The sequence below is a fragment of the Sphaerodactylus townsendi genome, linkage group LG03 (genome assembly GCF_021028975.2).
Source record: "Sphaerodactylus townsendi isolate TG3544 linkage group LG03, MPM_Stown_v2.3, whole genome shotgun sequence".
Classification (NCBI taxonomy): domain Eukaryota; kingdom Metazoa; phylum Chordata; class Lepidosauria; order Squamata; family Sphaerodactylidae; genus Sphaerodactylus; species Sphaerodactylus townsendi.
The window spans coordinates 179,579,700-179,595,031 of record NC_059427.1 but is presented as its reverse complement, the minus strand read 5'-3'; positions in this window follow the sequence as shown (position 1 = coordinate 179,595,031).

Sequence of the window (15,332 nt, the reverse complement as noted above, 5' to 3'; positions counted from 1 at the left end):
ATTCTGGGCCAGATCCATGCAAACCACGGTTTGCCAACCATGAGGCAGCCTTGTGGAAGCGCCTTCCTCAGAGCAAATCTCTTGCCTTGGTTAGCTTTAAGGATTGCTTAGTGTCATTTCTGTAACCACGCAAAACATGGTTAGTGCTCATTAGATGTCCTTCAATGAAAATGTACAATCAACTTTGAACTCTGGTTAAGATAGGAACCATAGTTAGCATTATCCAGGGTTGGAATGGGTTCGGAAGTAGCTGGTTATAGCCAACAAGGAAAGGAAAGAGGAATTAGTACCAGACAGGGAGGGGGGATGGAAGGATTGGTGCAGACTGATTCCAAGTTGAGTGTGATGATTGTTAAATAGACCTACAGTGTAATCCTAAATGGAAGAACAAGACTTGAGTCCAGTAGTACTTTAAGGCCAATAAGATTTTCCAGGTGGGTAGCCATAACAATATGCAATAAAAGTGCAAAATTTGAGTCTAGTAGCACCTTCAAGACCAAGAAGATTTTCCAAGGCATAAGCTTATACACTAAAAATCTTGTTGATCTTCAAGGTGTTAGTGGACTCAAATACTGCTCTTCTATTGTAGCTAGCCTTGTGAAATTATCCTAAACAAAGCTACAGCCTTATAAACGCACTGACTTCAATGGACTGAATCTCCTCTTTCAGATATGATTTAAAAAGGCTTATAAGCATAAAGTCAGGGTACCTCGAATTAGGCAAATGGCACAAGCACTCCTGGCAGAGGCAAGTGGAAAATGGCAGCATTTGCCAGCATTTCTCACATAAAAAATGGGGCTGAAAAGCAGAGGCGTATCTGCCTAGGGACAAGGGGTACCCCTGTCCCCGGGCACCACTCTTCTGGTCACGTGGGGGCACAAAATCGGCCCCCCACATGACCAGGAAGTCCTGCTGTCTGCCATTTTCGGTCGTGACCGCGGCCAAGGCATGCAAAAAACAAGGCCTGCAATTGCTCTCAACCCCACCCTGGATTCCCCCTCCCTTCCTCCCCCCCGCCAGCTGGGCTCCCAGCTGGCATCCTGCAGTCTCTTCTGGCCTGCCCGGAGGGGAAGTCAGAAGAGACTGCAGGCTGCCGGCTGGGGGGAGGTGGGCACCCTATATCTTGCTCATGTCCATGGTGACATGGGCGGGGTCAAGGGCAGTGGGGGTGGGGCCTGGGGGCATCAGGGGGTGGGGCTAGGGGGCAGAGCCTGGGGGGGCGTCCTGGAGACAATTTGTCTCCGGGCGCCATTTACCCCTGGTACGCTTCTGCTGAAAAGCATGTTAGCATAGCAGGCTATTGGAATATATGACTGGGGAGACAGAAGGCCTCAACAGGTCCCCACTCTATGGGCATGGGAAACCTCTATTTATAAAATAGGATTACGTGCCCCAATAATCTCATGCTCTTTCCTTTACAGATCAAGAAAGTTCCCGTGATGTTTAAGATCCCTCCAGTTTTCAAAAGCAGCTGAGATTGGTTGTTACCGTGGAAGCTGATTTGCATGCTGATTTACTTTGGGAGTTTAATACCAGCCTGGCAAAATGCTAATGGTGAAATTTATCATTGTCAAATACTGCTGCTAATCTAAATTGGACGTAAAGACAAATATGAACCAATTTTAAGCACAACACGGTTTAATGCTACACTCTGAACAAGACTTTAGGGAGCACGGGAACCTAAATTATACATGAAAGCTATGAGACTCAACTTCAAGGCTGCTTCCTGTGCTACATTTTATAAATTCAAGATCTGAAATGATTGAACGTTCTTGCTTTGCAAGAGGAAAAAGACAGAAAAATTGCTTAAAACAAGGGATGGTTAGGGGTCAAGCCTCACTCCAGGCCACCTCTTCCAATCAAAGTTCTGAGGATGATGACAAATTCAGCAGAGAAAGGGGAACAGACTGTTATTACATAGTATTCTGCACACGTACTCTGCACACGTTTGTTTTTTTATTAAAATATTTATACCCCATCTTTCTTCTTGATTTAGTGGTATTCTGTCACACCTTTCCCATGTTCCTGGGCTGAGCTCAAATAAAGATCTGCAGGACTTAAGCCTTGGCTAAGTTCTTTGCTCTTCTTTAAAATTCTGAGACTTAAAAAAAAATGCTGAGATGTTCTATTGCAGTGGTGGCGAACCTATGGCAAGGGTGCCAGAGGTGGCACTCAGAGCCCTCTCTGTGGGCACACGTCCACAGTTTATCATGGGGGGGCGGAAAATTCCCCCCCACACACATACACATCTAGGCTGGCCTGGGCCGCTGGGCACGATGCGTCGGTAACCCTGTTAAGTGCTGTTAAACCCCATTGATTTCATGGGAAGAACTAAAGCGCAATCCTTTACATGGGAGTAAGCTCAGTTGCTGGCAATGGGGCTTGCTTCTAAACCCTACTAGGGTCGTGATTCATCCATTCGAAGTGTTGCACGGTTGCTTCAAGGCAAAGCCACCGACTACCACCAAGCTTACTCCCTTGGAGCTAACCGTTTTTTTCTAAACTAAGACCTCAGTATTCAGGTTAAATGGCCGTGTTGGCACTTTGCGATAAAGAAGTGGGTTTTGGGATGCAGTTTGGGCACCCGGTCTTGAAAAGGTTCGCCATCACTGTTCTATTGTATTCGGGGAGGAAAGACACTGTTCTATTGTATTCGGGGAGTCACAAATTATCATGAAGCTCCCCCCACCCCCCTCACAATTTTCTACAGCAGTGCTTCTCAACCTTCCTAATGCCACAACCCTTTAATACAGTTCCTCATGTTATGGTGACCCCCAACCACAAAATTATTTGTGTCTCGGTTCCTAAGACCATCGGAAATATGTGTTTTCCGATGGTCCTAGGCGACCTCTGTGAAAGGGTTGTTTGACCCCCAAAGGGGTCGTGACCCACAGGTTGAGAACCACTGTTCTACAGGATCCTGCCCAAGCCATCATTTGACTCCTGGAAATGCAAAGATAAGGGATCAATGCACATGAAATTTTCTCCCCAAATTTCATCCCACTTACTGAAAACCCACCATCTTGAATTCTTTCTTTCCCACTGTTGCATGCAAAAGCCCACTGGAAGGATAACATCACCATGAATCAGACACAAAATATATTAAAATGAGCTATTGATTAATCATTGTCTGTTGTCCAATGTCCTTCAATTCCAATCACTCCCTTCCCAGAAGAAAAAGGATTAAAAATGAATTAAGGTCCCCCCCCACCCCACCCTCCACAAGTGCAGATTAGCCCACATGCAAACACAGGAAATTCCAGAAGCATGCAAAAACAAAACAAAGAAGCATTTTAATGGTCTTACTTGTGCAAACTAGTGTCCAGGCAAGGTGTTGTGAAGGGTGGGCAGGGAAGAGCATTAGGAAAATGCAGGTAAGTTAAAAGTGTGAAACAGTTCAACACAAACACAGTTAAAACACAGTTATTAGGTGAGTTGTCAAAATTTCAACACATCCTTTGAGGAATCTGCACAGTGGAAAAGATATGTTATCTCATTAGCAGGGCTGGATTTACAATTAGGAGAGTCATTAGTGATGATGCAACCTTGAAAAATAAATTGTCGTCCCGCCCGGCCCCATTGTTTCTGCGAACATTTTGGAGCAGCTACCTGCTGCTTCCAGATCTAATGTACTGTGACACCGATATGGGAACAGCTCCATGTGGAAACTTGGGACATGGCTAAATCAACCAAATTTACTTGTGGTAGCAACAACCAGCATGTTGTCACATGAACAAGCAACACAATATAGGATAGTTGGGCTAAGTCAGAGGTGTCCAACTCTGGTGCTTCAGATATTCATGGACTACAGTTCCCATCAGATGTTCATGGACTACAATTCCCAATTGGCCATGGCAGCAGGGGCTGATGGGAATTGTAGTCCATGAACATCTGAAGGACCAGAATTGCACACCCCTGGGCTAAGCAGAGTCCACAGTCTGACTTTGATGTGCCAATTCTTCTCTTTCTTGCATTTTTAAAAAATTCACTTAAACAATTGTGAGCAGTGAGGGCTTTCCATTCTCTTCTCAAATGTTTCCTCTGAGATCTACCACTGAGGTCCTGCATCTCTTACCTAGAAATCAAGACAGCATTTATGCCAGGATTCTGTAGATGTGCAGAATTCTGAACAGGATTCTGCATCCTGCCCTTAGAATATCAGCTCTCAGTCTTTGAAAGGCATGTCTCGTTAAAGGTAAAGATAGTCCCCTATGAAAGCACCGGGTCATTGAGGACCCATGGGTCAGTGGTGGGATTCAAATAATTTAACAACCGGTTCCTCTGGTGGGATTCAACTGGTTGTTTACAAGCACCATTTTAATAACCGGTTCTGCCAAAGTGGTGCGAACCTGCTGAATCCCACCACTGCCATGGGTGACGAAACATCATGAAGTTTACTAGGTAGTCTACCGTATATACTCATGTATAAGTCGAATTTTTCAGCACATTTTTAATGCTGAAAAAGCTCCCCTCGACTTATATGCGGGTCATTACAAATTTTTTGTGTTATTACTTTGCCGGCCAGCAGGGGGCGCAGTTTTTAGGCTAGCGGCACCAAAATCTCAGGGTACCCTCAGAAGAAACTCCTGATGATACCAGCCAAGTTTGGTAATGTTTGGTGCAGGGGGTCCAAAGTTATGGACCCCCAAAGGAGGTGCCCCATTCCCCATTGTTTTCAATGGGGGCTATTAGTAGATGGGGCTACCCTTTTGAGGGTCCATAACTTTGGACCCTCTGAACCAAACTTCGCCAAACCTGGCTGGTCTCATCGGGAGAGTCTCTTTATGATACCAGCCAGGTTTGGTGAAGTTTGGGTCAGGGGATCCAGAGTTATTGACCCCCAAAGGGGATGCCCCATCCCCCATTGTTTACAATGGAAGCTAATAGTAGATTTTCCATTTCTGATAATATCCCTCTTAAAATCTAAGTTGGGTTACATTTGGACATACAGATGATGATGAGGAATCCAGTTTTGAAGGATTTTAACTCTTGTGTTTTAGCTTGGTTGCTGGTTGAGCTAAGGTTTTTGTACTTTTAAAGTTGTTGTTGTTGATACCATATTGTTCTTGTTGACCCTCTTTTCCACTTACAGAGCCAGTTTACTGTTTTTCTTTGAAATAAATATTCAAAAACATTTAACCGACTGATGCCTCAATGGATGTAATTTTATTGGCATCTATTTTTATTTTTGAAATTTACCAGCAGCTGCTGCATTTCCCACCCTCGACCTTTACGCGAGTCAATACGTTTTCCCAGTTTTTTGAGGTAAAATTAGGTGCCTCGACTTATATGCGGGTCGACTTATACACGAGTATATACGGTATGTTAAATTGCCTTCCCCAGTTGCCTTTATCTCGAGCAAGCTGGATCCTCATTTTACCAACCTCAGAAGGATAGAAGGCTGAATCAACCTTGAGCCAGCTACCTGAGACCAACTTCCGTCAGGATCAAACTCAGGTCGCGAGCAGAGCTTTGACTGCAGTATTGCAGCTCACCGCTCTGCACAATGGGGCTCCTAGTTCTTACATGCGCAAAAATAATATTTTAGTAGTACTTGGGGAGCAAAGAGGATAGGATGGGATAAGTTGATTGGTATAGTTTCTACAGATTATTCAGATTAATTTGGTGTTGAAAAAGAAGGCACAAAAGCCATGCTGCAACTATCTTCTTTCAAATAGTATTCAAAGCACTGATCACCACACCTGATAAATACCAGAATGCAGCCTACCAAAGTTTCCCTGAAAAAAATAAAGACAGTGCTCTTATATTAATGTTTTGGCGATCCCAAAAGATCGCTAAAACTGTCTTATTTTCAGGGGATGTCTTATTTTTCTGTGTTCTGTTCATCGGGCATGCTTCCAAACAAAAACTTTGCCATGTCTTACTTTCGGGGGATGCCTTATATTTCGCACTTCAGCAAAACCTCTACTACGTCTTATTTTCAGGGGATATCTTATATTCGGGGAAACAGGGTAGTTCTTGTTCCTATATAGGGCTGGAGTCCCCAATGTGGATGGTGCATGCCTATAGTACATGTTAGAAAGCCGGTTGGTCCGGATGAGGCTTTTCCCCAGCAGGGGAGCGCAACACAAAAATCTTCACTACGTGCCAAAAAGTAAGATATATATGCAAGAAAATATTTTTATTTGTAGTTTTATAAAACACTTTTTATTAAAAGGCAACCTGTTAAACAGTAATTCTACCTGAAGAGCTGAAGAATTATTCCGAGAGTTATATACAACCTCACTTCTTTGTAAGGTTGGCTCCACCTACTGTGGCAGCCATTTTGTGTCAGCATTCCGAATGTGCCCACAGGTCTACAAAGCCTGGGAGACCCCTGCAGTAGGGCTACCAGCTACCTACCATATAAGGAGGGAAATGGTCACCACTCTTGCCATTAGAAATGATAGCACAGCAGATGGGATAAGCCCTTTTCAACAGTAATGCACTACCAGGTAATTCCATTGAATGATAGCATGTGTTCATGTGGGTAATTTTATTTTTATTGAAAAATAAAGAAAATATCATATAAAATAATTCAACACAAAAGACATTTACAACAATTGACAAACCTTATCTTTTACTTTTTCATTCCGAGACATAATAAATCACACACAACAATTATTAACTTTTGTCACCCTTCTGAAGATCACTACTTTTGAGTTCTTTGACAGAAGATCAATTTTATTAAGAAAGCAACACTCCAGATTTCATTGGAGTATTTGCTTATGAGGCGGGAAGCATCCTGATTTCTTTAACTTTTGTTGCAATAACCATTTTTGCAGCACAACGTTCACTCAAAACTAGCTCCACACCTGAAAAGCCAATGTATTTTTAAAAGTCTGAGCATACTTTCAACACCCCAGATTTTTACAAGCATCATTTCATAGCCTGTACAGAATCCTGCCTCTCCATATAGCAATTGTAGTAAATAGATGCACGTGCAACTAATAATAAGAAGAGAGAAGAGTTTGGATTTATAACCCCCCTTTCTCTCCTGTAGGAGACTCAAAGGAGCTTACAATCTCCTTGCCCTTCCCCCCTCACAACAAACACCCTGTGAGGTGGGTGGGGCTGAGAGAGCTCCGAGAAGCTGTGACTAGCCCAAGGTCACCCAGCTGGCGTGTGTGGGAGTGCACAGGCTAATCTGAATTCCCCAGATAAGCTTCCACAGCTCAAGCGGCAGAGCGGGGAATCAAACCCGGTTCCTCCAGATTAGAGTACACCTGCTCTTAACCACTACACCACTGCTGCTCACAGGGAATGCAAACCTTCCATACAAAATCCCCATGTCTCATGTTACTTATTTTTCCAAATAAGCCCTTTCCTACTCTTCCAATTGTGTATTAAAAACTGAGTCAAACATGAATGCGCAACAGTTGACATCTCATTGTTGGAGGGACGCTTGTTCCGAAGTGCAGAAAAGCGCTGTGCAAAAGGCATTCTGCTACATGTGACGCCAGTCGATAACAAAGTCCCGCCTGTATCTTTCAGTCTGTGACAGTGGATTCACACACACGCGAAACACTGCATGATGACCTGACAACCATGCGGATATAACAGCACCCCTAATATTGTGACGGGGGCATGCAAGCAGCTTCTAGATAGCTCCTTGTACAAACATAGATGGATGGCTGATCCCATGCAGGGTTGCTAATTCAGTGGTTTGGAGCTCCTAGTTGCAGTGCCCAAAGCACAGCGAGAAAGGGAATACCAAATGCTTTGGGCGTCATCCATTCATGCTACCATCCCAAGGGGCCTGGCGTAGCTACAGCAGCAGCTCAATTTCTGGCTCCTACATCTGGGCCTATAACATCTGATGAGACCTGCCGTTCCTCCCTTGGGGGAAGGATTTAATATTAGGTTATCGGGCGCCACCTGCGCTTATATTCATGCTTTTATTCTAAGTGTTAATGTTTAGTTAGTCTTCGCTGCTTTTATAAGTTTTAGTCAATTTATGATGGTTTTATGATTGTATTTATTATATGCTGTACACCGCCCAGAGCCCTTCGGGACGGGGCGGTATAGAAGCCCAAAGTGTAAATAAATAAATAAATCCACCATCCAGCAGGCTGGACCGCTGGTTGTTCTCCAACACTGCCAGCTGACACAAGCTGCCACTCTAGGGGGAGAGTCTCATCCAAAGGCCTTCAAGCTCAAGCAGGCTCTTCTTTCCATTCTGACACCTGGGAGTAGCCAACGCTGCCACCAACACCCCAAGCACTGCTGGCTTCAGAGATCAAACGCTAATAACCCCCCCACCCCACCCCCAGTTTTGGAAGTCAGCAAAAATATCCTCCCAAGCCCACCTGGGAAGCATCTGCTGCATCCACAGAGCACAACGGCTCGTACACAGCCAAACTGCAGGCTATCATGTCAAATCCATAAAGTCATCATTAGGCCAAAACAGCAAAAGGTGTTCCTTGTCTCTGCACAGATTGTGTCCTGGTAGTGTTTTAGGACATTTTAAACCAGTGGTTCTCAACCTTCCTAATGCCGCAACCCTTTAATACAGTTCCTCGTGTTGCGGTGACCTCCAACCATAAAATTATTTGTGTCTCAGTTCCTAAGACCATTGGAAATATGAGTTTTCCGATGGTCTTAGGCTAGGCTGACCATCCGTCCCGCTTTTGGCGGGACCGGCCCGCCTTTGGACAATTTGTCCCGCGTCCCGCGGGTTCAACAAATTGTCCCGATTGGGGAGGTTGCTGCACTGCGTTGGGGGCGCAAGGCAGTGCGGCAGCCTCCCGTGCGCCCAGCCGCAGGAGTGCACAGGCTTCTGGGGCTCGCCGTTTGCTGCTCTGTCACAGGGCGGCAAACGGCAAGCCCCAGAAGCCTGTGCGCTAATGCGGCTGCGCGCGCGGCCACCTCCCCGTCCCGAATAGCAAAGGTGACCATCTGGTCACCTTATCTTAGGCGACCCCTGTGAAAGGGTCGTTCGACCCCCAAAGGGGTCGCGACCCCCAGGTTGAGAACCACTGTTTTAAACTGATTTATTTTTTATTGTTGGTATGTTTTTATACTGTTAGCCGCCCCAAGTCCAACCACTGGCAGGGTGGGGCAGGGTATAAATCAAATATTCATCAAACTTTGAAGCACAGGAAAGCAACATGTCACGTAGGTGTTGTTATTTTTTTAATCCCCGTTCCTCGTCGTTTCAGAGGTATAGTGCTGCGAATAGCAAGAGGCTCCTCAAAACAAAGTCTCCTGCAGAATGAATCAGTGAAGAACGGGTGTGTATCCAAATATCCGAAGCTTAGAGCACCACTTAGAGCGTGCTCCCTTTCTTGCTATAGGCTCCTGAGCCCCCGCACCAATTTTATTCTGAGGAGTTAGCAGGCTGTTAGGAACAGCAATTTGGACAAAGTACAGAGGGAAGATGGAATTAGCAGAATTCACGGACTCCTCGGAGGACTGTTTCTGTGGAGGAACTGCACAGCTGGGTGCATGTCGGTTACTCAAATTTGCATTTTTCGTGTTTTTCATTTCTAAGGGCCAGGTTATACCAACACTGTTCCAGAGTGCTAACAGTTTCCTGGACTGGACCACTGAAGGCTATGTGGGGAAGGGGAGAATGGAATCTCTCAAAGCTGCTCCACAAAAGCCCCCCCCCCCCATATAGAAAACTAGGGTTTTTTGCCATCACCTCACGTTTGACTTGTAGCATCCCCTGATGGGGTTTTTCTTCCAGGTCAAGAGACATTTGGAGGTGGTCTGCCACTGCTAGCCACCACAACACTCCCTCTCATCCAAACACCTGCCAGGGTTGACCCTGCTTAGCTTCTGAGATCTGACCAGATCAGGCTAGCCTGAGCACCCCCACCCCACCCCCGCAATGTCAGGTCCGTTGTTACGTATACATTTTTTTTCTGATTTGTCCATAGTTGAACAGGAGATTTTACACTGGAGAACAACCACTGCAGAGTAAATGCAAACATATTCACCCACTAGGGAAAGATCACAGTTCTGTGGCACAGTACATACTTTGTTCCCAGAAGGATCTAGGTTCAGCTCCTGGAGTCTTAAGCTCATGTCTGTCCCGAGACTTTGCAGAGCGGCCAATTAGCGCAAGCAGGTAAATCAGTACAATTTAGAACTATGATTGGCATGACTCGGGGGTGGAGGGAATCCTCAGTTGTTCCTCCAACGCAGGGATCTAGATTAGAAAGACCTTGGACAGCCTCAGCCAGGTCAGATGATGCAGACCCAGGCTTGATGGACCAGTGGTTGCATTCACCGCGAGGCGTCCGTACACATGACAAGGGCACAAATGATTTGCAAGGGAACTTCTCCTCTTCTCTGGGAATAAAGGAGACAAGTCAGTCCTGCCAGCGTGGTGTAGGGGTTAAGAGCAGGTGCACTCTAATCTGGAGAACCGGGTTTGATTCCCTGCTCTGCCACTTGAGCTGTGGAGGCTTATCTGGTGAGCCAGATTAGCTTGTGCACTCCAACACATGCCAGCTGGGCTAGTCACAGTTCTTCAGAGCTCTCTCAGCCCCACCCACCTCACAGGGTGTTTGTTGTTGGCGGGGGGGAGGGAAAGGAGATTGAGTCTCCTTACAGGAGAGAAAGGAAGGATATAAATCCAAACTCCTCCTCCTCCTCTCTGCTGATTCCACTCACTGGTGGACTGGAGCCGGTTTTGGAGTTTCAGAAGAGGAAAAAAGAGACTCAGGCCCCTTCCGCACACGCAAAATAATGCGTTTTCAAACCACTTTCACAACTGTTTGCAAGTGGATTTTGCCATTCCGCACAGCTTCAAAGAGCACTGAAAGCAGTTTGAAAGTGCATTATTCTGCATGTGCAGAATGAGCCTCAGACACATTCCCTCATTAGGCAAAGCTTGGGGTCTGTGAAGGCAGCTCTGGTGCATTCTGCCAGCTTCTGAAGACACTGATGTGCTGACACGCAAACTGCATCCCAAAACAAGAACACCTGAAGCTGTCTTACGCTGAGTCAGGCCATCAGTTCACAACAGTTAGTGCTGTCTGGCAGTGGCCCTCCGGAGTCCCAGGCAGTGGTCTTCCCTTTAGCTTGTTATCTAATCCCTTTTTAACTGAAGACGCGGTGGACTCAAACAGGGACCTTCTGCGTGCTGAGAAGATGCTCTCAGTCCTAGCCCCTCCCACAAAATGGAAAATGATGATGTTCAAATTAGCTGCAACTCTGCGGCTTGTGATATTATTATGACGTGCCCTTTGGTGCTGAACGAGTTGCCCGGCCCTGTGTTAAATACAATAATACATTCCCTCTGGCATGTTCCTCTGAGGATGCTTGGCAATTACGCTGATGGGACACGACACGGAATTCAGGTTCAAACAAGAAACTTTAGAGATTGCTCTCTTGCAGATCAACATCGAGTTCAAAGCTGTTCAGGCAATGTTTACAAGCAAGAGGGGTGAAAAAAATCTCTGATGCCGTGAAACTGCGAAGCATTCCCCTCTTTCCATTTCCTTAACCATATCTGTAGGTCAAAATAATAATCATAAGTGGCTCCACTCCCAGCATGGTTCCAAAGTTTCACCAAAATAGGATTGTTCACAAGAATGGCAACTTGAAAGTCTGGGCAGCTACTGAAACCGCCAGATACAGGACATTTGAGCCGTTCTCCCTCAGAGGGAAAGACTGATGGTTTTATCTAAGGCCACAAGATGGACCCCACCAGCTGGGGCGGAGTAACAGGGGCAGGGTGCCATATATTTAATGCAGATAGTTTTTTCACATCAGTAAGGCTGGTAGAGAACAGTACAGACTAGGGGGGGGGGAGAGAGAGAGAGAGTTCTCTCTTCAACATTCAAGATTCATTATTTACCTAAAATCATGTTTACTGTTATAAAAACAGGGACACTGTGGATGAATGAGGTGTATCTTACAAGATCAATTCCAAAATGGGGTTTCTGACCCAGGGATGTAGGTATAGATTTTTTGGAGGGGGGGGGGCAGAGCCACACCCCCACCCACCCCTAGGGCATGGCCACGCCTCCCCAAGCCCCGCCCCCGCGCGTATAAAAGCAGCTCTCCGAGGTCGGGAGGGCAGACAGCCCTGCCCTGCCCTGCCCTGCCCTGCCCCCCACCAGCTGGGCTCCCAGCCGGCAGCCGGCAGTTCCTTCTGCCCTCCCCTCTGGGCAGAGGCATAGAGGGAAAATGGAGCCTGGTGCAAAATCTGAGTTTTGCGGCCCCCCGCCCTCCGGGCAGCCACTGTGATGCTGGAATCCACCCCCAAACAGCATCACTTTCAATGGTGTTTAAACTAAAGAGCCCAAATTCTCTTTTTAAATCCACCTTAAAGGGAGAATCTGGGGTCCCCAGTTAAACAACATTGAAAGTGATGCTGTTTTGGGGTGGATTATCCCCCACCATGAAACAGCATCACTTTCAATGTGGCGTAGTGGTTAAGAGCAGGTGCATTCTAATCTGGAGAAACCGGGTTTGATTCCCTGCTCTGCCGCTTGAGCTGTGGAGGCTTATCTGGGGGATTCAGATTAGCCTGTGCACTCCCACACATGCCAGCTGGGTGACCTTGAGCTAGTCACAGCTTTTCGGAGCTCTCTCAGCCCCATCCACCTCACAGGGTGTTTGTTGTGAGGGGGAAGGGCAAGGAGATTGTAAGCTCCTTTGAGTCTCCTACAGGAGAGGAAGGGGGGATATAAATCCAAACTCTTCTTCTTCTAAACTGAGGCGTAGCCCCCATCTCCTATTAGTTCCCATTGGAAACAATGGGGGATGGGGCACCTCTTTTGGGAGTCCATAGCTTTGGACCCCCTAGACCAAACTTCACAAAACCTGGGCAGTATCAGTAGTAGACTTTCCTGATGATACCTCCCAGGTTTGGTGAAGTTTGATTCAGGGGGTCCAAAGTTATGGACCCTCAAAAGTGTAGCCCCCATCTTTTATTAGCTCCCGTTGAAAACAATGGAGGATGGGGGCACCCCCTTTGGGAGTCCATAACTTTGGACCCCCTGAACCAAACCTCACCAAACCTGGGCAGTATCATCAGTAGAGTCCTCCAAACAATCCCTGAAAGTTTGGTGCTGCTAGCCTAAACAATGCGTCCCCTGAAGGCCAAAAACCAAAAAAACACTAAAATGTTTTAAAAACCCACAAACGGGGGGGCGGAGTTTCGGACATGAAGGGGGGGTTGAACCCGAGGGAAACCCCCCCCCCACCTACATCCTTGTTCTGACCTCCTGAATCAGGATGACCAAATATGGGAAAGGGCTCTCACACTCTTAACAACTGTGCAGAAGGAAGAACAAAAGGCAAGTGAATCCTACCTGGGATCTAAAATAACAAGCCAAGCTATCATAGAGACAACAACCACTGAATCGGCCTTCTAAGTAACTATTAAAGACCTTGATGGGGGATCCTTTCAGATCCAAAGCTGAACTGAAAACACCTCAGTAAGAAATTATTACCCCATAATATTTTTTATTAATTTTCTTCTTTAAAAAACACACTGAACATAAAACATACATGAAACTATTGAAATACATAAGACATCAACAAATATTAACATGTAACAAATGACCCACATTTACAGTTACCCAAATATAATCTATCCTACCCCAACTACCCATAACAATAACACATAATTCAATACATCTAAATCAATTCAGTTACTTCACTATTCTTTGGTAATTTATTCTTTAGCTTTAGTAAACTTAAATATCTATACTATACTACCTTATTTTTCATTCCATATTTTTAATAATTAACCTACACATATACCTTGTATTTCATAATGCTTTTGTTGTGATGTAACTGCTCAGTAAGAAATTATTACCTAAAGCAGGGGTCTGCAACCTGCGGCTCTCCAGATGTTCATGGACTACAGATCCCATCAGCCCCTGCCAGCATGGCCAATTGACCATGCTGGCAGGGGCTGATGGGAATTGTAGTCCATGAACATCTGGAGAGCCACAGGTTGCAGACCCCTGACCTAAAGGCAGAAGGCTGAAAACCTAGCTGAATATTGATTAGACGTGCCTAAAACATTGTTAGAGAATCAGGAGTAGTTTTCATCATGAAGGTGGGGAAATAGGCGGATATCCTTCCAAAAGGAGAATAAAGCTCTCCTTAAAGTTAGGCACTTTTTAGGGAACGTGCTGAACAATCAATATCGTCATGAGTTCTATTCACATCAATGAGACACTGGGACAGTGTCAAAAAAGCCTCTAGACACGTCCTGCCTTAGGATCTCGTTCCAAATCTCAGCAAGTGCCTCCGTACCAATTACTTGTATCTTGTCAAGAAGCACATTTCCAGCTGAAAGCTCACATTGGAAAAGGATCGTCCTGTGATAAGTAAGACTTCTCGATTACAAGTTAATTATCATCCATCGGAATTCACAGAAGCGGAGTTAATTAAATTATGCAGCCAACAAATTAATTTTACGCATTAATTAAAAGAGTTGGCGGAGATGAGTGATTTCATGATCTCTTAAGGACAAACAAACCCAGCTGACAGCAGGCTGGGGGTGATTTTTGAAAAATCAAATGCTTTTTTTAACACAAGGGAATAGCTCCCATGCTACACTTTCTTTCTGGAGAGTAGGCAGTTATGAACTCAGGTCATTACCCTCCGGGATGGTTAAAAATCAGCCACTTAAGTCAGACTATGTCTTCTCTGGCATTGACATCCTTAGTGGAATGTGTATTCTCCTCGGACTTCTTCAACTGCACATTTAAAGTGCTTGGTTCACTCAGGTGATGAGTGAAGGAGCCATTTGCAGCTTTTTGATACTCATGGCCACATTTTCGGTGATGGTCTTGATCGGGGTGCTCACTGGGGCTCACAATGTGTGATGTTGTTATTAATTTTCCCTGGGCGAGGTCTGTGAAATGGGGAAGGAGGCTGGAAGGCTGTAATACTTGAGGAGCACTTTTCCTCGAGATGGTCTGCGTGTGTTTGTCAGCGTACATGCACCCAGCCATTTCACATTTCTGGTTACCGTATATACTCGCATATAAGTCGAATTTTTCAGCACCAAAATGTCAGGCTATCATCGGGTGACACTCCTGATGATACCAGCCAGGTTTGGTAAAGTTTGGTTCAGGGGGTTATGGACCCCCAAAGGGGGTGCCCCCATCCCCCCTTGTTTCCAATGGGAGCTAATAGTAGATGGGGCTACATTTTGAGGGTCCATAACTTTGGACCCCTGGAACCAAACTTCACTAAACCTGGGTGGTATCATCAGGATAATCTCTTGCTGATACCAGCCAGGTTTGGTGATGTTTGGTTCAGGGGGTCCAAAGTTATGGATCCCCAAAGTGGGTGCTCCCATCCCCCACTGTTTCCAATGGAAGCTAATAGTAGATGGGGCTACCCTTTTG